The sequence below is a fragment of the Apium graveolens genome, chromosome 5 (genome assembly GCF_009905375.1).
Source record: "Apium graveolens cultivar Ventura chromosome 5, ASM990537v1, whole genome shotgun sequence".
Taxonomy (NCBI): Eukaryota; Viridiplantae; Streptophyta; class Magnoliopsida; order Apiales; family Apiaceae; genus Apium; species Apium graveolens.
In genome coordinates this window covers 163,056,076-163,080,476 of record NC_133651.1, presented here as the reverse complement: position 1 = coordinate 163,080,476, position 24,401 = coordinate 163,056,076, and the positions used below count along the sequence as shown (strand labels likewise).

The 24,401-nt window shown below is 37.1% G+C and overlaps 1 non-coding gene across 1 annotated transcript; it reads left to right on the top strand.

The window, feature by feature from the left end:
* Positions 1–18,470: 18,470 nt before the first annotated feature.
* LOC141662353 (small nucleolar RNA R71) lies at positions 18,471–18,577 on the top strand. The gene has a single exon (XR_012550474.1). It is a non-coding gene; the product is annotated as a small nucleolar RNA R71 (small nucleolar RNA).
* The last annotated feature ends 5,824 nt before the right edge of the window (positions 18,578–24,401 follow it).

Sequence of the window (24,401 nt, the reverse complement as noted above, 5' to 3'; positions counted from 1 at the left end):
AAAAAAAATTAGAAAATTTTTGACAGCGACTCTTATGTTTATAATCGTAACCGTCGAAACATAATCGACGTGAAACCAACAATCACAATCAATAATTCACAAATTCCAGCATGGCTTTTAAAACAACAATTCACTTTTGCTCGAAATATAGTTCTATGAATCACTTTATTTATATATTTTATAATTTTAGGACTCGAAATTAGTTCATCACCGTCCACTATCCGCTCGCAAAAATTTATCGCGGACGGCGGCTAAATTTTCAGGGCACCCGATTATTCAGGTTCCAACACGAAAATTCCACCGATTTCGAATTTAATTCCCGCACAAAATTTTTATATCGTGAATGTTATTCAATACTTTATCTCACTACACCAAATATGGCCTATTGCAAGACAAAAAAAGTGTTGTGGTAGACCCAATATATGTTACAATAGAATCTATAGTAACATATTTGCCAAAAACCAGCATTGCGTTTGCGGCCGTTGCCATAGACCCTTTTTGTAACGAATTTTAGTCTGTTGTAACACTTTCTTGGTTATTACAATAGAGCTTTTATGTAACACTTTTTGCTGTTGTTGTAACATTTTTAAATTGTTAAAATAGATCTTGTAACACTTTTGTGTAACATTTTAATATGTAAATATGTTACAAAATGGAGTTTTAGTAACACTTATTTCTGTTTTTGTAACATTTAAGGGTGTTACAATAGAACTTTGCAACACTTTAGTGTAACATTTTTATATTTAAAATGTTACAAAATCGAGTTATTGTAACATTTTTTGCAACATTTTATATTTGTAACAAATTTTGGGTTTTCAGTAACATGTGCTTGCAACATTTTTATCTCCTAGTGTAATACTTTAAATGTATATGGCAACATTTTTGTGCAACACTTTTATATGGTAAAACTGCAATGCTATTTGTGATTACAATAACCTGACAAATTATACTTGTCAAAATCCTGAAAATATATTCCAGTTTGCAATTTAGCAAATCCAACAATAACAAGTGGCAACAAACCACATACGGCATCATAGTCTAAACATCAAACCAAGTACTGATAATAGTCTAAATATCAAACCAAGTACTGATAATAGTCTAAACATCAGCAATAATATTGTTGGACCAAAATATCAAAAGACCAAGTACCAAAAGTATGCACATAGAAATAAAACTACTGAGCATCATTCATCAAAAATTGCAGTTTCAGTATCATCCTGTTCGCCGTCCACCTGATTGTCATCCTCCAAATTCTCATCACCATGATCACTATCCTCGCTTTCATCCGTAGCAGCAGCACAAAGCTCTTGAACATCAATGTCGCTGAAATCTGGATTGATTTCTCCAAGTCTTGCCACCACTTTGGTCATTTTATCAAACACCTTTCTTTCTATCATCTCTTGCATTTCAGCCATGAGTTCCTCCCTTATTGTGTTTTTCAAGTCAGTGACATCAGTAGGGACAGTACTGCCTAGATCTTTTAGCTGCTGAGCCTTCTTTGTTTTTCTGCATTTCCCCGATCTGCCAAGAAGCCAACTCGGTCCATGACTTGGTTTTTTACCAGCTTGGTCCCTACTGCCATCTTCAGCAACCAATGTAGTCAACCAAATTAACAGGTATAAAACATTAGTATCATGTTCCGTAGCTTAAAAATGAAAATTAAAATGACTTGCTCGCTGTAACTAAAAATGAGTAATTTAAATTACCATGTATTTGCGTCCTTCTTTTCGTTTACGGGTTTTCACATATATTTCATCCATGGGAGCTAGTTGCTTAGGTGACATTTTTTTCTTTGCTTTCTACAAAGATAAACCAAGAACTCAAGAAAAATTCACAAGAAAAAGTGAACCTATGAAATCGTAAATAGATAATAAAAAACATCGATTTTATAAATTATGGACATACAATTTTCTCCCCAATTTGTGCAAAGCTTTTATGACCAGCAGTGTGCGTTTCGACAATTAACTTGCGATTTTTAGCATTTTTCTGAGCTCGATCCTGATCATTCAATAATGTGCAAACAAATAATTAATTTCCAACATGATGTAGAGTACTGGCTAGCTGTTCAATATTTAAAATACATACCTTCACATCTTTATCCCCCCAGTATTTAAGTAAAATCTTAAATTCTTCGCCTGAAACAACATTTGGCCTATTTTGAGTATGTCCTCGTCATTATCATACTTAAGATAATGGTTCTTCTTAAATCAGCTTTTGTGCAGCCTCCACAAAGCATAAATTATTCGCAATGTGTACGTCCTTCCTTCCTCAGGAATATCATATTTTGACTAGCAAAATTTATTAAAATTAGTGCAACTCGATCTAAACCTAAAGATAGTACAAAATACCATAGTAAATTATCGTGTTTATGTTTCCGGTTTACCTTAACAAAACTCCAGAGCTCTTCCTTCAGCTGTTCAGGAAATTTATGCCAAGAGAGGCAATCAAGTGGGACAGACTGCCTAGCCAACGTACCTAAAAAGTTGGTAAATTCAGAGAGGACCTTGTCATCATCAGCGATGGCCTGAAGCTCGCAATTCAGTTTAATGACCTTTCTTTCATCAGGCCTTCTTCTGTAAACGTCATTCATGAGTGTAGGTCCTCGACGCTTTCTATTCTTGGGTGCACCTAAATATATTACAAAACACTTAATTAATAGTTGAATGCCAATTAAATCAAGAAAAAAATTAACAATATAATTAAGCCAAAATCAAGAAATAGAACTTGGGTTCTTATCTTTTGTACTCGCAAAACTGGTGGTTAAGGCAGTGAGGAACACACCAGAGTTTTGCGTCGTACACCTACTATCTCTGAGCTTGGTGTGAAATCTATATCCATTCACATTGTAACATATAAATCTCTTTGCCGAACGAAGAGGGCCCCTTGCCAACGAGGACAATTCCAGTGAAATTCCATCTCTTTTTTGAACCACATCTTTCAACCACTTTTGAAAGTCAGTTGTATGCATTCTTTCGCGCTTATACCTCTTTAATTTGTCATCTTTGTGAATAAGGGTATGGTGTTCACTACAATTGGATTAGCAGCAAGTTAGCACAATATTATAATGTCTTAAAGTTTTTTTTTAATTAATCTTGATTTTTGGTTGTTAATTAGAACTTACTCTTTTAGCTTTTCGATTTCCACGTTTTCACAGTTGAATAATATGTACCGATGAGCATTTATCCATGTCTTGTTGTCCAGATGTATAGACTTTCCTTCTCTGCTTCTCCGAGACCCGATAGGATATCCACCATCTGTATGACTGTCCTTGGTATCGGTCCCACTCTTAGACTGCTCATCAAAAAATCTAGAGCAAAATGTAAGGCATTCTTCTACCAAGTAGCCCTCTGCTACGCACCCTTTAGGTTTACTCCGATTCTGAACGTATGACTTCAATTTGCACAAATACCGTTCAATTCCAAACATCCACCTTAAGTGCACCGATCCACCAAATTCTATTTCCTTGCATAAATGAATTGGTAAGTGAACCATTATATCAAAAAATGCAGGTGGAAAAATCATTTCAAGCTCACAAAGTATCTCGATTATTTACTTCTGCAATTTTTCAACATCTTCTAATTCAATGACTTTTCCACATATGCCTCTAAAGAATGCTCCCAGCCTCATTAATGGAATTGCTACCTCAGGTTTCAGAGTTCTTATGACAGCAAATTGTAATAGGAATTGCAGAATCAAATGTGCGTCATGACTTTTGTAACCCGATATCTTTCGCTCCTTCATTTGAATGCACCGGCTGATATTTGATGCAGATCCGTATGGTAGCTTAGCATTCATTAGAACTGAACTGAAGATCTCTTTCTCTTTTTTGGTCATATCAAAACTAGATGCCCTAATTTCAACATGTTTATCATCACATTTGACAGGGTGAAGGTCTTTTCTAATCCCCATTTCTTCCAAATCTTGATGAACATTAAGATGGTCCTTTGTCCTGCCTCCGATATTTAACAAAGTCCCCAAAATCTTGTCACAAATGTTCTTCTCAATGTGCATAACATCTAAGTTATGCCTAACCATATTATTGCTCCAATATGGTAGCTCGAAAAAAATGGACTTCTTCTTTCATGGGCAATCTGATATTCCTCTATTTCTTTTTAGCGGCTTCCCAAAATCATTTTCGTAACCACGCAATAGTTCTTCAACCTCTGCTCCGCTTAATATATCAGGACATGATAGCATTTCCACATCTCCATTAAATCTGCGCCTATCGGACCTCCACTTATGATCTGGAGGGAGAACTTTCGATGGTTTAAATACACAACCTTCTTACTATGTTTCAAATATGTCGATGAGATCTCCTAGTGACATGAAGGACAAGCCAGCTTTCCTTTCATGCTCCAATCGGATAAAATCCCATATCCAGGGAAATCACTTATCGTCCATAATAGGCTTGCGTGTAGCTTAAACGTGTTGTCTAACCTGGCATCATAAGTTTCTATTCCAACAGCCCATAACTCCTTCAACTCTGCAATTATTGGTTGCATATACACGTCAATTTCATTACCGAGATAAACTGGACCAGGGATTAAGGTTAAAAGAATTAGATTTTCGGGTTTCATGATTAATCAGGGGGGAGGTTATAATTTACGAGCACTACTGGCCAGGTGCTATGAGATATGTTTATTGATCCATATGGATTGAAACCGTCTGCCGCTAAACCCAATCGTACATTTTGCATTTCGGCAGCAAATTCAGGATATTTACTGTCCATCGACTTCCAACCCTTTCCATCAGCCGGATGCCTTAACCGTCCATCTTTCTTTCGTGATAAAGCATGCCATGACATTGAGCTCGAGAAATCAGAGCTCAAGAACATTCTCTGCAGCGTTGGCTTTAAAGGGAAGTATCTCATCACTTTAGCCGGGATTTTAGGATTTGATGCTTGTTCTATGTTTGCATCAGACCTGGCATTTGCCTTCTTTTCAACTACTCTCCATCTTGATGTTCCACACTTAGCACAATTCTCCAGCCTCTCGTTTTCTGCCCAAAAGAGCATGCAGTCATTTGGACATGCATGTATCTTTTGGTAATCAAGTCCTAGGTCTTTAATCATACCCTTTGCCGCACTAAAAGAAGATGGAAGATTTACATGAGAGAAAACCTCCTTTATCAATTCAAGTAAGTCACTAAATCCTGATTCGCTAAATCCATGAATGCACTTTAGTTGATAAAGCCTAACTAAGAAACTTAATCGACTAAATTTTTTGCACTCGGGATATAACGGTTGTCCACCCCCCTTAACAAAGCGATAAAATTTCCTTGCGTCATCCCCCCAGGGTATTTTGACTTTAAAACATCAAAAAATTAAAACAAAATTCTCAGAAATAGTCAGACCAAGAATCTACTAATTTTACAAAAATACAAAACAAAAACAAAATACAAAAGAACACAAAAAGCACAAAAAATACACAAAAGTTTTACATGCATTCACAAATAATCAGAGAGAGGAGTGTTTGAAGAGTGAGAGAGATAAGTTTCACCTTATATCAAGCTTTAATCGAGTTTAATCGCGCTTCAATCGAGCTTCAAGTGAGAGAGATGAGCTTCAAGCCTTCGAGATGTGAGAAAGCCTTCGAGATGAGCTTCGAGTTGCAACAGAGAGATGTGGGAGAGGTGTGTGAAGGAGAGATGTGCGATAGGTGTGAGAGAGGTGTGCGAGAGAGAGATTCGAGGGAGGTCTGAGAGAGAGAGAGATGCGAGGGAGGTGAGAGAGAGAGAGATGAGGTGAATTTCTGTGTAATAGATTTGGGGGTGAATTTTTGTCCAAATAAAAGTGTATTCAATTTTTGGTGCCAAAATAAAAGTGTATTCAATTTTTGGTGCCAAAATAAAAGTGTAAAATAATTTTTGGTATCCCGCCATCCCCAATTTCAGTGTTCCCGCCTGTGTACAAACACACTCACACTCACACGAACTACACAGCAGGAACATCATAATACAGCAGCACATACGCGTGGCTCACGTGCACAAACACACTCACACGAACACACACTGCACAATATACACACACACACTACACAACATACACACACGCACTACACTATAGATGCACATATGCATATAAAACAATAAGAAGCCATTTGAGATGAAACCGGAAGAACAAGGAATAAGGCGGCGACCTGAACACCAGAAAATCGACCAAAAAAATTGAAGAACAGGAAGATAGCCGCGACTGGAAGAAGAAAACGGAAGAAAAGAAGAAGAAAAGTGGAGGAACATGGAATACAGCGAGATAGAGAGATTGAGATGAAAGAGAGATTGAGATTGAGTCCGAGGAGAAAGAGATTGATGTTTGGGGGAGTTAATCTGTAGTTCACACGTGTCCATTAAATGGATACGTGTTAACTTCTTTTATTAGATGTTAACACATATCCCTGAATACCCCAAGCCAACTTTAATCTCGAACTTTGCAATTTATCGGACAGAATTGCCGCCAAAATAAACCGAAGAATTACCAAACGGGTTTTAAAATTATCAGAATAATGAAGTATTAACAAAATAAAAGTTTCAGATTTTTTAAACAATTTTTGGAACGAAATTTTTATCCGCATTTAAGGATTAAACGAAACAACGCGTGGTTGAAATTAAGCCCAAAAATTTCCAAAATAATTTTAAAATTCTTAGAATATTATAAACTTCATAAAATATAAGTTACGTATTTTTTGAAGAATCCTTGAATTAAATACAGATTTTACAAATAAATGCAATCAGAAAATTATTTAAAGATAAATAATTAATGAAATATTGGTTTCTCAATGTTATAAAATCCTAAAAATAATTATTGAAATTATAAAATCATAAAAATAATTTTAGAGGCAATTCAAATATTTATAAAAATAAAACTGCCATAAAATCACTTTTAAAAGCGAACATAAATAATACAACTCAATATTTAATTACAAAATTCACCCCTATACACCAATAACTCACACATAAATAATAAAAACAACATACCGTTGTCAAAACCAATACACATATTTTATTTAATTAATTATTAAATAATTACACAATTAAATAATACGAAAATACACGAGTCGTTATATTCTTCCCCCCTTAAAAAGATTATGTTCCCAGAATCTGATTTAACTAAATAAATGAGGATATTTATTAAGCATGTCTAACTCTAACTCCCAAGTAGACTCTTCTACTCGAGGATTTATCCAAAGTACTTTCACTATGGGGACTGACTTATTTCTAAAAACTCGCTCTTTATGATCTAAAATCTGGATTGGCTGTTCCACATAGGACAAATCTGGTTGAAGCTCAATTGGTACGTACCCTATGACTTGATTTGAATCGGGAATATATGGCTTTAACATAGATACGTGGAATATATTATGAATATGTTGCATCTGCGGCGGCAACGCTATCTCGTAAGCGACCTTCCCTATTTTCTTTAAAACCTCAAATGGTCCTATATATCTAGGGCTAAGCTTACCTTTCTAACCAGATCGCACTATTCCTTTCCAAGGTGATACCTTTAGTAATACCAGTGACCCTACCTCGAAGTTCATATCTTTTCAATGCAAATTTGCTTTCTTTCTTTGTCTATCCTGGGCTGCTTCTAACCTTTTCCGAATTAATGCTACTGCATCTTTAGTCTGTTGAACCAGCTCAGAGTCTAACACTTTCTTCTCTCCTACTTCATCCCAGTACAATGGTGATCTGCACTTACGTCCATACAAAGCTTCATAGGGTGGCATTCCAATGCTGGAATGATAGTTGTTATTATATGAGAACTCAATCATAAGTGTTTGTCCTAATTTCCCTAAAAATCGAAAGCAGAAAATCTAACATATTTTCTATGGACTGGATTGTTCTCTCACTTTGACCGTCCTTCTGAGGATGATAGGCAGTACCCATATTCAGCTTGGTTCCTAGACATTCTTGAAACTTGGTCCAAAACCTTGAATTGAACCTCGGGTCTTGATTTGATACAATGGACACAGGAACTCCATGCTTGGTCACTATCTCATCCAAATACAACCTAACTAGATTTTCCAAAGAATATTTCGTTGATCGGGAGGAAATATGTTGACTTTGTCAATCTATCAACGATTACCCAAATAGCGTCGTGATTAGCTCTCATCTTTGGAAATCCCACCATAAAATCCATTGCAATCTCTTCCCACTTCCACTAGGGAATCTCCAAAGGTTGTAATAATCCACTTGGTCGTTGATGTTCTACCTTTACTGTCTGGAACACGTGACATTTTCTAACCCAATTTGCAATATCTTTCTTCATTCCTGGCCACCAGAAGTTTTTCTTCAAATCTTGGTACATCTTAGTGCTACCGGGGTGGATAGAAAATCGAGAGTTTTGCTCTTCGTGTAACACTTCGTTCTTCAGTTCCATTACATTGGGAATCCATATTCTGGAAGAGAATCTAAATATACCTTGATTATCCTTTTGGGTACCTAATTCTTCTCCATTCAAAGTGTCCAATTCTTGTTCCATAACTCCCTTTTGACATCTTTTGATCTTTTCCATTAATGCTGGCTGGAAAGTAATCTCGTACAGTTGCTCCTTACTTTCTCGTGGTACTCGAACTTCAATTTCCATCTTTTTCAAGTCTCGTGCTAGCTCTTCTGCAATCTTAACCATATTCAACTTCTCTTTTCTGCTCAAGGCATCAGCCACCATATTGGCTTTACCTGGGTGATAATTAATTGAACAATCACAGTCCTTAATTAATTCCAACCACCTCCTCTATCTCATGTTCAAATCCTTCTGAGTGAATATATACTTTAAGCTCTTATAATCCGTGTAAATATCAAAGTTTTCTCCATACAGGTAGTGTCTCCATAATTTCAATGCACATACTACAGCTGCCAACTCAAGATCATGGACTGGATACTTCTGCTCGTAAGGCTTTGGTTATCTAGAGGCATAGGAGATAACTTTGTTGTGTTGCATTAGTACACAACCTAAACCTTTCAAAGAAGCGTCGCTATAAATCACAAAGTTTCCCGTCTCATCTGGCAATGCTAGTATTAAAGCTGATACTAGTCTCTTCTTCAGTTCCTAGAAGCTTTTTTCACACTTTTCCATCCAAATGAATTTCTCATTCTTCCTGGTTAGCTTAGTTAATGGTGATACGATCTTATAGAAATCATTCACAAATCTTCGATAGTATCCTGCCAGCCCAAGAAAACTTCTTACTTTCATCAGAGTCTTTGGTTGCTCCCATTTGGATACAGCTCCAATCTTTATAGGGTCTACCTTGATACCTTCCTTACTTACCACATGTCCAAGAAACTGTACCTCCGTTGACCAAAAATCACACTTGAAAAACTTCACATACAGTTGTTTTTCTCTGAACCTTTAAAAGACAATCCTTAGATGTGTTGCGTGATCTTCTGGAGTCTTTAAGTAGATGAGGATGTCATCAATAAATATAATAACAAACTTATCCAAGTACTCCTTAGATACCCGGTTCATTAAATCCATAAAAGTCGCTGGTGCATTGGTCAATCCAAATGACATCACTAAGAACTCATAATGGCCATACCTTGTTCTGAATGCAGTCTTGGGGATATCTTTAGGCTTTATCTGCAGCTGATGGTAGCCAGATCTTAAATCAATCTTTGAAAAATAGCACGCCCCCTTAAGCTGATTTAATAAATCATCAATCCTCGGCAAAGGATACTTATTCTTCATAGTCAACTTGTTCAGCTCTCTATAATCAATGTATAACCTCATACTTCCATCCTTCTTCTTTACGAATAACACTGGAGCACCCCAAGGAGAAACACTTGGTCAGATAACTCCTTTTTTCTAATAGTTCCTGAAGTTGGTTGGCCAATTCTTTCATTTCCACTGGAGCCATTCGATATGGAGCTTTGGAAACTGGTTCGGCTCCTAGTATCAAATCAATGGAGAACTCTATTTCTCGATCAGGTGGTAATCCTGGAAATTCTTCTGGGAAGATGTCGGGATACTATTTTACTATGGGAATCCCATCCAAGGTAGGGGTTTCTTTCTTAGTGTCCACTACATGAGCCCAATATGCTTCTGTTATTCCCCAACAATACAAGAAGAATTACAAAAGGGGGTTTGAATGTAATTCTGGCTACTTTTTCTTGATTTTAAAATGTTCTAACTTAATACATATAACAGTGTTTGATTAGCAATGGTGCGGACTAAAGAGAGATAAAAATCAAAATAATAAGTAATAAAAACACAAGCTTTTAAAACTTTCTAGTGGATTTGAAAGTATACACCATATATATATATATATATATATCAAATTGAGAACTCTGTAAAGCTTTGAATAGCTCACAGCTGCTTACAAGTTTGAACAACTAAACTTCAGAGAAATGCTTACAAAATACAGCTTGATATGTTTCTCTGAAAAATAAGCCTGCTTAGTTAATTGTTCTACTTGCTACACTTGGTTTATATATCACCAAGTTACATGACAATAAGACAAGACAATAAAACAAAATTTATGTAGTCTTAAATTATCCCGCTTCATTACGCTTTCCAATATCTTTGACTGTCTTCACAATTGCATGGAAATGGTAATGCTTCTTGGTTCTCAAATTCCTGCTTAACAGGCTGCCACATTCCTTTTGTAAACACCCAACGCATATGACTGCGTTGTCACTATCAACAACTATTTGAATTTGATCATCCGTCTGGACTATGTTTGTCATCCGTCAGGAGCTTTATTGGTCATCCGTCGGGAGTCTTGTAGATAATCCGTCGGGAGTCTATCTACCACTTGACTCTATTTCACTTATACATAATTACAAGACATCTCATATTTACAATTAGTCAACCTATTCTGCATATCAATCTAGTAGTCAACATGACTTAGGGAACCCTACACAATCTACTTGACTAAAACATGTTGTTTGCAGAAATGTGCTATAGAACTTATTTTTTACATAAGCTACTCACTCGATGGATGTTAATCTGTCATCCGTCGGGACTTTAAAGTTCATCCATCGGGACTATATTAGATCATCCGTCGAGTGCTACAAAATTCACTAAGTTAAATCTACTAAGGTGTTTTGTTTAACTTATCATCAAGTTCACAACATATTCCTAACAATCTCCCCCAATTTATGTCTACTGGAATTGTAGCCATAAATTAAGAGAAACTTGATGATAATAAAATACCCTAAAAATACAGATTAAAAAGTAGTAGATAAAACTGATAAGTGCGGCAAAGTTTATTGAAAATTGAACAAAGCAAAGTGTACAAAGAGTTCTCACAATCATTATCAAGGTGCTCCTCTAGTCTGAGCAAAAAATTCTATTTCCTTGATTGTCTTGATTTCTTCCCAAGATTCCTGTTGTTTTCTTCTATTTGGTTCTGGAGTTGTCTGTGGAATTCAATTTCATCAGCTTCAGATAGATCCAGCATTTCTTGCATTTCCAATAGAGTCTCATTGCTAGAGATACTCAATTGGTCATCCAGTCTGAAGAATCTTCTAACTCCCTTATCATCCATGAATTCCATCAACCAATAAGGCCTCAAATGCACTCTTTTTACTGTGAAGGGTATTGATAGAGTTTTTGGTAGTGCATCTTTGGCTCTATTACTCCTTAGCTCTTCAATCTTCTTTAGAACTAATCTCCTTGCAGTCACATTAAATCCAAACTTCTGATTGAAGGATGAGTAGATCTTTATTAGTACAGAACAATTTTCTTCAAGAATCCTGTGAAGAGACCATGTGATTTCTCTCTCTACCTTGTACTTAAACACCAATCTTTCAGGAAGATTTCTGTGAGCATCAACTCCTCTTACTTCTTCCAGTTCATCCAAGTAGAGGTTTAAATCTGAAAACTCCTTAATATCAAAGATATACAAAAGATCTCCCTTGTTGACTGTAGGTTTAGATTTATCTAAGGTCTTGGTTCTGAGAGTTACAGGCTTGCTTTTCTTGATTGCTTTAGTCTTTATTTTCTTTGGCTTGTTGAAGATAGGTAAGTTGAGTTCAGGAATTGGCAAACTTTCCCAGTCTATTGGATCATCCTAGGGAACTATGGGCTCACCATGAAAGTCCTTTGTAGGATCTACCTTGAATTCTTCATTTACCACATGTGGCTTGGATGACTGAGTTGTAGATGTTGATGTTTGGAAATGTAGTCTTCCATTTCCTCATCACTAAAATTTAATTTTCTCTTGATTCTTTGCTTGTATCTTGGTTTCTTTATATGTTGAGGTGCATCTTGTATTTCCTGATCTTGAGGTTCAGTAATCACAGATGGTTGTGCAAAAATCTCAGTTGTAGTCTTCATAGCTTGAAGTTTGGCCAAGATAGCAGCTTGCTCCTTCTTTTGTTTGAGCTTCTTAGCATCTAAGACAACCTGCTTCTTTTATTTCCTGATTCTTTCCTTCTCTTCCTTCTTAGCTTCTACAAACTGAGGGTGTCCAGCCGCCACACAGATTTCCTTACCATTTATGTAGATTTTGGCAATCCTTCTTTTAAGTACTGAATCAGTGGGATCTTTAAAAAATGCAATTGACCTAGCCAACAGCTTCTTCTCATCTGGCCTAGGTGTCTCAAACACAAGGTCCACAGGATTTTTGTCTGAGAATTTTGAGTAGTTTCTTTTAGGCTTCAAGATTAGATTTGCTTTTGGAGATTTGATGCAAGAAGCTTGACCTTTTTCCAAGCTGCCTAAACTCATTTCATGCACTGAGATGTGTTTGACTTGAGAATGGTGATGAAAAGTCTTGTCTGGCTTCTGTAACTGACCAAATTTCTTCTAAATATCTGCATCAATCTTTTTCCATTTTTCATCTAGTTCCTTCTCAACAGCTGCAACATCAAGCATCTTTGGATTTGTCTTTGAGTCAAGTTTAGCAGCTGCTATTTGGATCAGATCAATGTTATCCAATATTGGTGGCTTTTGTAGAGTAATTTCTGGAAAAATTACTTGACTAATTTAAACATTTACCACATGCTCCCCCTCATTGGTTGGCTCTGCTTGATTGACTTGGATTGTTGAATCTTTCTTCCCCTTTTTTTATCATCAAGTAGAGTGGAGGTAGAAGTTTGTGCAGCCACCAGCTTTTGCAGCAACCGAGTTTGATGTGCTTGATATAGCTGGATACATGTGAGAGATGATTCTGTTGCAGTTAGCCTTGCATCCAGGAATCCATTTTAGTGACAAGAGCAGAATTCTTCCTTAGCTGTCTTTTAATGTCAAACATTGTTGCATCTGGAAGTTTAGCATCCAATCTTTAAGAGACATCCTTCTTTACATGGTCAATCTCAGTTTTGATAGAAGTGACATCCTGATTGTGTTAAAGAGCTTGGATTTAATGTAATTGTAGAGAGTTGAGATGTGCCTGTAAGAGCTTCCTGGTGCTAGCATTTGTAGTGGATTGAAGAACATTATGTGTCTCTTGAATTTGATGGATGAGAGTGGTCTTGAAGTGTTGAACATCACATTCCTTGCAAAATTCCCAGGAAGGCAGGCCAGATCTGGAGCTGGGGCCTTCTTCTCCCCCTATGTTCATTGATTCTCCTTCATCATCATCTTCATCTCCAAAGAACTCTTCAGACCCACCAGCTTCATAGTCAATGTCATCACCAGCTGTAGAAGGCATGGAGGTGATAACATCCTGGGCTCTCTGCATGGATTCAGTTGTATGGACCAAGTTAAGTGTTAGGGCGAAAACATGCGCTAATATTCATGCAAGTATAAGCGTTCGCAAGTAGTATAAGATATAAATCAGATTCATTCCCACAGAGACTAGTTTAGGTTAAGTTCAATTTATGCACCTATGCAACAATGTATGGTTATCGCTCAATGCTAAGATAAATAACAAATTGTGTTTTTATTAAACTAAGAGATTAAACTAAATAACATTAACTAAGAGAATTGAGGTTGAATTACTATATATGACAAACATGGGATTCTAATTTCATTAAATACTTCATTCAATATCCTTTTCGTTCTTAACCTTAGCATGTGATGGTGATGACACTAATTAGATAACAAGAAACTGATAAACGCCAACTTTTGCACGAGTACCATTCTACCAGACATCCACAAAAGAGATAGAAGCTGAATATGCACCAATTATATTGATAACCTATATGTCTATAGAATTTGACAACATAACGGTTTAAGCAAAAGTTATCTATCTTGATTACATAGGACAAGTAAAATGGTTAGAGTTACCTACGAATCATCCATAACAAATACATGAACCTATGCTAGCATGGCAAGTTCTAAACCTCTATATTCACTATCACTTCAATAAAGATTAACATGCTATCTTATATATTAGCTACACACATAAGACGAATAAGCACAACCAATACTAGAATATCATACAATCACCACATACCAAGATATCAAAACAATTAACTATTGAAATCCATAAGTAAATTCGGTAGAATCCCATGATAACGATTAGTTCATAATTGAACTCATCGTCACCATGGGTTCCAATGAAAGCATGGTATAAACAAGGTCTTAATAAACTGAATAATAATTAAAGTATGAATAAACGAGATCTAGGTTCAACAAGAACGAAAACAAGCATCCAAAGTTATAACTAATTCAAAGAATCACAAGTTGAAAACAAGATCTTCTTTTTCGGAGTTGTTCTGTGCTTCTAGGTCTTCTCCTTGGTATCCCAATCTTCCCGGATGATGAAAACCTTTTTTTTAAGTATATATGCCCTTAGTGGACCTGGACCCTTAAAATCGTCAAATTCCACTCAAAAAAGTCATTTTCAGCGAAATCAGCGACCAGCCGCGCCTCAGGCGGCTGCCTCAACTCTCTGGGCAGGCGCCTCAGCTCCCAAGCGGCCGCCCCACATCCCAGGCGGGCGCCTGGAGCCTGTCTGGAAATAATTCTGATGAATCCTGCTTTGGCCATAACTTGAGTTCTACTCGTCAAAATTAGGCGATTCAACTGCCCACGCGAAGCTAACGAGATTCTCTACAAGTTGACAATGGCCTTGGATTCTAAATCTGATCACTTTTAATCATATTACTATTAAAAGGTCATTTCTTCCTTTAACTGATACCTGAAATGCATTAACATAAAAACACATCAAAATACCAACAACTTGAGTCCAAAACACCAATTTAAGCTTGTAATGAAGCGTTCCAAGTGGATATAAAATCCACTTATCACACCCCCAAACTTGAATCGATGCTTGTCCTCAAGCATAAACAGACTCAAAACTACAAAACAAACCTAATGCATGAATGCAACTAAATGATAATGCAATCGATCCCCTCAGAATAACCATAACCTAATGAATAAAACAATGCCTCTAAGAATGCAATGACTTTAAACAGAGCTCGAATAAATCCCACAAACCAACTCACAAACCAGAAACATGCGTGTGTAGAATGCTTAACAGATATCCCTCGATACTAGATCAATAACCATAACATATCTATCATCGAAACAATCAAAAGTTTATAAACATAATAGACAATAAACGCATTATGACTCACAACACCTCATTTCTACTAGAGTTATACAAGGATTCATGCTATTATTGAACACATAACATGGATGCTTATTTGACCGTGCAAAGAATGAGGTCCTAAAAGACTTATGCAATAATACCTATGTAGCGAGCGTTAGGTTAGCGGATCCCAGACTATAAAAGCCTTAGGTCACTAGGCACAAAGTCCCCTAGAACTTAATAACTCGAGTAATAAAGAGCTCACTCTTGATCAATTATGCATAAACACATACTTTTTTTCTTTGTTTTTTTTCTCTTTTTTCTTTTTTTTGCTTTTTTTCAATAATTTCTGAATGAGTGCGTTTCGTTCCATCTCATTCAACCCTAGACTATTCATAAAAATATGAGCCGGCTACTAGCCATTTGATGCCTAGCCTTACAACAACTAGCAATGAAATCCAAGTTTTTCTCCAGATAAAAAAATCAGCATTTTTACGTCATTACGAGAATATCATAAATTCTAAATATAACCAAGTGATTAAATCTCAACAACAAATAAGTATGATCATGATCTAGATCAAAAGCAACCCTATAAGACTTTGTGAAAATATTTGTTTCTGGCATGCAAATCAATTCATTAGGACTTAAACATCCCTTTATTCGTCATCACCACACTCAAATCAACATCACCTTCTTAAGGGGTCATGCTAAATATGCATGCAAATGCAACTATATGAAATCACATTAAAACAACAAATATGTCCTATATGAACAATCATGCAAAAATATGAATGAACTACAACTAAACATGCAATATGAATCTATATGAATTTATATGGACACACACACTACTAATCCTTACATTATCACCCCCAAACTTAAAATTTTCAATGTCCTCATTGAAGGTAATAATAAGGATTTCAGGCACACCTAATTAGCAGGAGAGTCACCCTCTTCGGGTGGAGGATCAGGTGGCCAATCAACCTCGCCACCAGTGTCTCAGACAACAGGACCGAAAGCGTGTGTCAAATCATCAGCAAAATGATGGTGAATGTCATGCATGGCCTCAATACGCCTAGTCACTTGCCTGTACTGCTCATTACCAAGACCAAACCTATCAACTGTCTGTGGCGCATGAGAAGAACCCTCTGTAGGCACTGAAAGATCCGTCCAGCCACTCTCTATATCATCAAAAATATATCCCAACCCCTTATTATGGGGTGCACCTAAGAATGAATAACTCAAGTGATCTGGCATTCCGTTGAGCTCAAGTGTGGGAGCTTCTTCACTAGATGGTTCAACACGCTCCTGAGAAAATTTTAACTCTGCTAACCCAAGAGAATTGAATGGTATATCTAACTTCCTCTTCCACGGAGGTACATTCAAAACCTGTAATTATTCTACTTTAAAGCACTCCTCTTTAGTTGTGGGTAACTTTATTTCCTTGAACACATTAAAAGTGACCTTTTGATCACAAACCTTCATCGAAAGCTCTCCTTTTTGCACATCGATCATAGTTCGGCCTGTAGCCAAGAATGGTCTTCCCAAGATAATGGGAATCTTCTTATCTTCCTTGAAATCAAGAATTACAAAGTCAGCATGGAAGATGAGTTTATCCACCTTGACCAAGACATCCTCCACTATACCTCATGGATAAGCGATGGAACGGTCAGCTAGTTGTAATGACATGTATGTTGGTTTCAGATCAGGCAGACCAAGCTTCTTGAAGATAGATAAGGGCATCAGATTGATGCTAGCTCCTAAATCACATAAACAGTTGTCGAACGACAAGTTTTTGATGGTGCAAGGAATAGTGAAGCTTCCAGGATCTTTAAGCTTCAGAGGCAATTTCTGTTTCAGCACAACACTGCATTCCTCCGTGAGAGCAACGGTCTCTAAGTCATCGAGCTTCACTTTCCGAGAGAGAATACCTTTCATAAACCTCGCATAGCTAGGCATCTGTTCAAGAGCTTCTGCGAAAGGTATGTTGATATGAAGTTTCTTGAACACCTCCAAAAACTTCTCAAACTGCTTATCCAGCTTTTTCTTTTGCAGCCTCTTAGGAAAAGGAGGTGGAGGATAGATCTGTTTCTCCCCTGTATTACACTCAGGAGGAGTGTGTTCCACAGTAGTCTTCCTAGGTTCCACCTCTGCTTCCTTCTACATTTCTTCTTCAGCCACAACTGTATTTTCTGAAACTTGAGATGTTTCAGGCTCTTCGTCTTCCTGAATTTGGGAGCTTACGACCTTTCCAGACCTTAAGGTGATGGCGTTCACCTGTTCTTCAACTTCCCTCTTGCCTGGATTTATTTATGTATCACTAGGAAGCGTTCTTGGTGGTCGATTCAATAAGGCATTAGCAATTTGCCCTATTTGGTTCTCCAGAGTCTTGATAGAAATAGCCTGGCTTTGGCATATAAGAGCCTGGTTTTTGCACATAAGCCTCAACTCCTCCAATTCAGATTTTTCATTCGAAGATAGACCTCCATCATGATTTTGTTGTCGAATTTGGAGTTGTTGTTTTGGTGCAATTTGTTGCTGAAAACCAGGAGGGTTGAATAGTTATTTCCAAACTGCTGGAACGGCTGTTGCATCACATTCTGATTGTTGCTCCAGCTGAAGTTAGGATAATTCCAGTTGTCAGGATAATAAGTGGCAGGAACTGGCTCCAGCGATTTTCGTAAGTTGCTCACAAACTGAGCTGAGTCACTAGATATAGCGCATTGCTCTGTCGCATGCGGACCTGCACACAGCTCACAAACATTGGTTATCTGCTTAACACCATAGTTAGCCAGAGAATCGATCTACATAGACAACGCCTTCAGTTGAGTAGTGATAGCCGTAGCTGTATCCACTTCAAGAACTCCTGCTACCTTACCCTGTGGAAATCTCTGGGTTGGATACTGATATTCATTAGCAGCCATCAGTTCAATAAGATCATAAGCTCTCTCATAGCTCTTCACCCATAAGGCTCCACCTGATGCTGCATCGAGCATGGGTCTGGACTGTGCTCCCCGCCCATTATAAAAACAAGTGATGATCATCCAATCAGGCATTCCATAATAAGGACACTTCCTAAGCATCTCCTTGTAGCGCTCCCAAGCTTCATATAAAGATTCTCATGAATGCTGCGCAAATTGAGTAAGAGCATTCCTGATTGCAGCTGTCTTCGCCATAGGGAAGAATTTAGTAAAAAACTTCTGAGAAAGATCTTCCCAAGTAGTAATCGAACCAGCTGGTAGAGAGTGTAACCAGCTCTTAGCCTTGTCCCTCAAAGAGAATGGGAACAGTCTCAGCTTCACAGCATCTTCAGAAACACCGTTGAACTTAAAGGTGTCGCAGATCTCTATGAAATCCTTAATGTGCATATTGGGATCTTCCGTTGGAGAACCCCCAAACTGGACTGAATTCTGCACTCATTGAATTATGCCAGGCTTGATCTCAAAGGTATTAGCTGTAATAGCTGGACGGACAATGCTAGATTGAATGTCATTGATCTTGGGTTGAGAAAAATCCATCAAGGCTCTCATTCGGGCTGCTGGATCTCCCGTTGTAAATGAGTACGTAAAACACAACAAGTAAACCGTAAAAGTAAAAGAATATGAGTCAGTGAACTTTAATGACCACTGATGACAAGCACATAAACTAAAAATTAACACCGAGTCCCCGGCCGGGGCGGCAAAAACTTGTTAGGGCGAAAACACGCTCTAATATTCACGCAAGTATACGCGTTCGCAAGTAGTATAAGATATAAATCAGATTCGTTCCCACAGAGACTGGTTTAGGTTAAGTTCAATTTATTCACCTATGCAACAATGTATGGTTATCGCTCAATGCTAAGACAAATAACAAATTGGGTTTTTATTAAACTAAGAGATTAAACTAAATAACATTAACTAAGAGAATTGAGGTTGAATTACTATATATGACAAACATGGGATTCTAACTTCATTAAATACTTCATTCAATAGCCTTTTCGTTCTTAACCTTAGCATGTGATGGTGATGACACTAATTAGATAACACGAAACTGATAAATGCCAACTTTCGTTGCACGAGTACCATTCTACTAGACATCCACAAAAGAGATAGAAGCTGAATAGGCACCAATTATATTGAGACCCTATATGTCTATAGAATTTGACAACATAACGGTTTAAGCACAAGGTATCTATCTTGATTACATAGGGCAAGTAAAACAGTTAGAGTTACTTACGAATCATGCATAACAAATATATGAACCTATGCTAGCATGGCAAGTTCTAAACCTCTATATTCACTGTCGCTTCAATACAGATTAACACGCTATCTTATATGTTAGCTACGCACATAAGACGAATAAGCACACCCAATACTAGGATATCATACAATCACCACACACCAAGATATCAAAACAATTAACTATTGAAATCCATAAGTAAATCCGCTAGAATCCCATGATAACGATTGGTTCATAATTGAACTCATCGTCACCATGGGTTTCAATGAAAGCATGGTATAAACAAGGTCTTAATAAACATAATAATAATTAAAGTATAAATAAACGAGATCTAGGTTCAACAAGAACGAAAATGAGCATCCAAAATTACAACTAATTCAAAGAATCACAAGTTAAAAATAAGATCTTCTTTTTCGTAGTTGTTCTGTGCTTCTAGGTCTTCTCCTTGGTATCTGAATCTTCCCGGATGATAAAAACCCTTTTTTTTAAGTATATATACGCCCCTAGTGGACCTGGACCCTTAAAATCGTTAAATTCCACTCAAATTTTTTTTTTTCAACGAAATCAGCGACCAGCCGCGCCTCAGGCGGCCGCCTCAGCTCTCCGGGCGGGTGCCTCAGCTCCCAAGCGGCCGCCCCACATCCCAGGCGGGTGCCTGGAACCTGTCTGGAAAAACTTCTGATGAATCTTGTTTTCGCCATAACTTGAGTTCTACTCGTCAGAATTAGGCGATTCAATTGCCCAGGCGAAGCTAACGAGATTCTCTACAACTTGAAAATAGCCTTGGCTTCCAAATCTGATCACTTTTTATCATATTTTCTTTAAAAGCTCCTTTTTTCCTTTAACTGATACCTGAAATGCAATAACACAAAAATACATCAAAATACCAACAACTTGAGTTCAAAACACCAATTTAAGCTTGTAATGAAGCGTTCCGAGTGGATATAAAATTCACTTATCATTAAGCATCTTTTCTGTAGCCACATTGCCCTGTTCAGCTAGAACTTGATATGCTGACACAGGGTGAGGAAACGCCTCAGCTTCAAAAGAAACAGAGTCTATAACAGCTTGATATTCTTGATAAATTAGCTATTTCTTGTCAGCCTCATTGACATCCATTAACTCACATACAATTGGCTCTTTCCATTCAGATGTACCTGATTTTCTCTCAATGCCTATCTGTTTTTGCATCAAGGGCTCCCCTTGGCTTCTCACCCTCACCTTCACCATCTAAGGTGGGACTCCCCTCACTCACTTTTTCCAGACCTGAAGAAATGGTTTGCATTGGTTCACTCCTATCCTCTCGTTTTTCCTGGGAGCAACCCAGCTTCTCACTCAATTTACTCCATGCCCTCAGTCTTAAGAGTGATTATACTACTGCTAGGCCATCTACACTTGTGACAATTATTGGGATTTAAAGTTGTGCAGAGAGTACCGATGGATGAGGAACATCCATCGGGATAGTAGTTTGGCTAGCCGATGGATGACTGCTGTTAGGCACATCCGTCTGGATTCACTACTCGACAAATGAACAATATCCACCGGGATAGAAGAAATTAATATGTTTGGAGTGGAGACTATTGTAGACTCTGTGCAGATTGATGAAAATTTGGGCACATATGTCTCAATAGACTCAAAAAGAATTGGCAAGTGAGCCAACAAATCATCTAAAAGATGATGCTCACTTGCTTGGATTTTTGGCTTCTCCAATAAAGTTAAAGATGGAGAATTTGGAAGTGATGTATGAATCATGTCTACATCATGTTAGTGTGTGGGTGAATTTGGTGTTTCAGGTGTTTTAATTATTAATGATTTTGGCTGTGACTCCACATTTATTGGAGCCAGATCAAGCTGACTTTGAGGTGGTGCAGTGATTGAGTCTTTAGCTTCAGTTTGCACTATGTGTGTTCCCTGTGCATCCCCAAGGGTTTTAGATCTTTTCTTTCTGGCATAAATATGTGGTGAATTTGTGTCCCTAACCCTCTTGGCCTGTGCTCCTGGTTGGGAGCTTGTTTCAATATTAACATCCTTTTGGGAAGATGAAACTAGAATTGAGCTGATTTCCTTATTAATAACCACAGTTTGTTGGGAAACTGTGGTGTGGCTAGGCTTGGGTACACTAATCTCACCAGCCTTATCCTTAGGATTTCTTTGATTTTCACCCTGTCCCTCACCTAACTCACTCTCCTTCACACTCCCCTCTTTGTGTTTGATAGTTTTTGCAACTAGTTTCTTTTGAGAGAAACCAGAGGGGGCTTTCTTAGCTTTGGATTTTGAAATTGTTGTTTTGGTAGCTTGGGTAGGCATCTGTTGGGTCATTAACATAGACGCCATTTCTCCACTTGAAGGCAAAGAAACTTGTGAGGTTGGAAGAGTAGACATAGTGGTGTTTACCTCACTTACCTGAAGGTCCTCCATGGTTGGAAAGTAGAAGAGGGGCACCTCTCTGTGGTGACTTGTTCAGTTGAGATCTGTAATGATTCTCCTTTCTTGAACCCAACAATTCAGTTTTTTTGGTTGGGTTCTCAATAGCAATGTTCTCAGTAAGATGGTTAGCAAGCATCATAAAGAATCTAGTATAATAGACACTTTTACCTCTCTTATTAAGTTCCCCTAACTTATAACCTAACTCAAACATGATCAAGTCACTGAAATTAAAGTACTTATCAGTAACTAGCATATAAAGCATGTTAAGCATGGCAATGTTAACGGAATCAAAATTACTCACTTTACTAGAAAATACTTTGGTAACTACATCACACACATAACTCCACTCTTTTCTAAGACCTAGTCTCTTAATCTTACTTAATTTAGAGGTAGGGAGAGTATAGCCAATAGAATTAAGCATGTTAACTAAATCAGTATCTGTGTGTGGAACAGTAGTAGTGTTATCTAGAATTTAAAGCATGCTTTTATAATGTCACTATTAATGCAATGCTCCATACCTTTAATGGTGAGAGTTATGGTTTTGTCTGAAGACTGGTAAATAGTAGTTGTCCACGTCTCCTCCACAACTTCACAATAGATTGTGGGTAATTCCAGCATAACATAATTGAGTTTACAGCCCTTCACAAAGTCCATCATTTTGTGAAAATCTCCAGATTGTGGAATCTCCTTGTTCACAAGAGCTACGAAGTTGTTCTTTTCATAGATAAATCTAGACTGGGACATGATTTTGACTACTGGTGCCACTATTAAAGTATGGAAATTTGCAGAGAGAGTATTTGCTTTGGAGAAGAAAGGAGTTAGAGCAATTGATTTGAGAATGATAAAAGAATAGAATAAAAATGAATTCTGCTTTTATACTATCTCAGAAATAAACTGTCAAAAATAATAAAGTGAAATAAAGTAACCAATCAAAATAGCCCAAAATAGCCGTTTAAAATATATAAACTGTCAAAAATCTGTCTATTATTCGTCGTGTTATACTTACAAACTGTAAGTATACCCGATGGATGATGTTCAGAGTTTTAACGGCTAAGATTGAGACAATTCGACGGATGAGAATAAAACAATTATCCGTCGGGTTATATAATAATTCAGAAAAGTAATTGATTTTTATTAATAAATGTTATTCCGAAGAATGATCAAACTCGATGGATAATTAGCATCCATTGGGATGTAAATTTTTACTTAGCCAAAATTTCATTCAAAACAGAAAAATCAATTAAGTTTCTGGCTGCATTATAACTTGCAAAAATATCTGAAATGATTCAAGAATAATTAAGCATACCTAACTCACTTACCAACCTTGAAAAGGTGGATTCATCAAGTTGCTTGGTAAAGATATCTGCAAGCTGCTTTTCACTTGGAACAAAATGAAGTTCCACAGTACCATTCATCACATGTTCCCTAATGAAGTAGTACTTGATGTCTATGTGCTTTGTTCTTGAATACTGTACTGGATTTTCAGTGATGACAATTGCACTTGTGTTATCACATAAAATAGGAATTCGGTCCACTCAGAGACCATAGTCCAACAATTGAATTTTCATCCACAAAATCTATGCACAACAACTACTAGCAGCAATATATTCAGCTTCAGCTGTAGAAGTAGAAACTGAATTTCACTTTTTACTGAACCATGACACAAGCTTGTTCCCTAGAAATTGACAGGTTCCTGTTGTACTTTTTGTTATTCCCAAGGAACTAACAATGAGATTTACAAAAGGGGGGTTGAATGTAAATCTCAAATTTTTTTCAAGTTTTGAGCTATTTCAAAAGCTAAGTGTATGATGAACAATTGTGTGTGAATTGCTTTGAGCAGGTGCATACAAATGTATATTCAAGACACGAATGTAAAGAACAAAAAGGCTTTAAAAACTTTTCTGGTGGATTTGTTTTTCCATCAGAGATGTGTATTTCAGAAAATCTGTGATACAAAGAATTGATCACAGCTGCTTCCTAGTACAAACTAGATGATTTTCTCTCTATGTTTTTCTAAACAGCTCTGGAAAATTCACATCTAATTACTAGTTGCTACTTGGTTTATATATCATAAGATAACATACAATTATAAAATAGTTCTTCACATGTTTCTTCTTCATTTCTCTATCCAATGCAATCTAAGATAATCTGTGAATCTTTGAATACTTCCTTGTTTGCACCAGAATGCAAATGCTGCTTTTTCTTGATTCCTACAAGTGGCTAACACATTCCAATTGTCTCTGTCAACCCATGTGCCTCTGTCAGCTTTTGAATTGTTATTATCAACTGCTATTGAACTGAGCATCCGTTGAAGCTTTCATCTGTTGATGGCTTTATCTA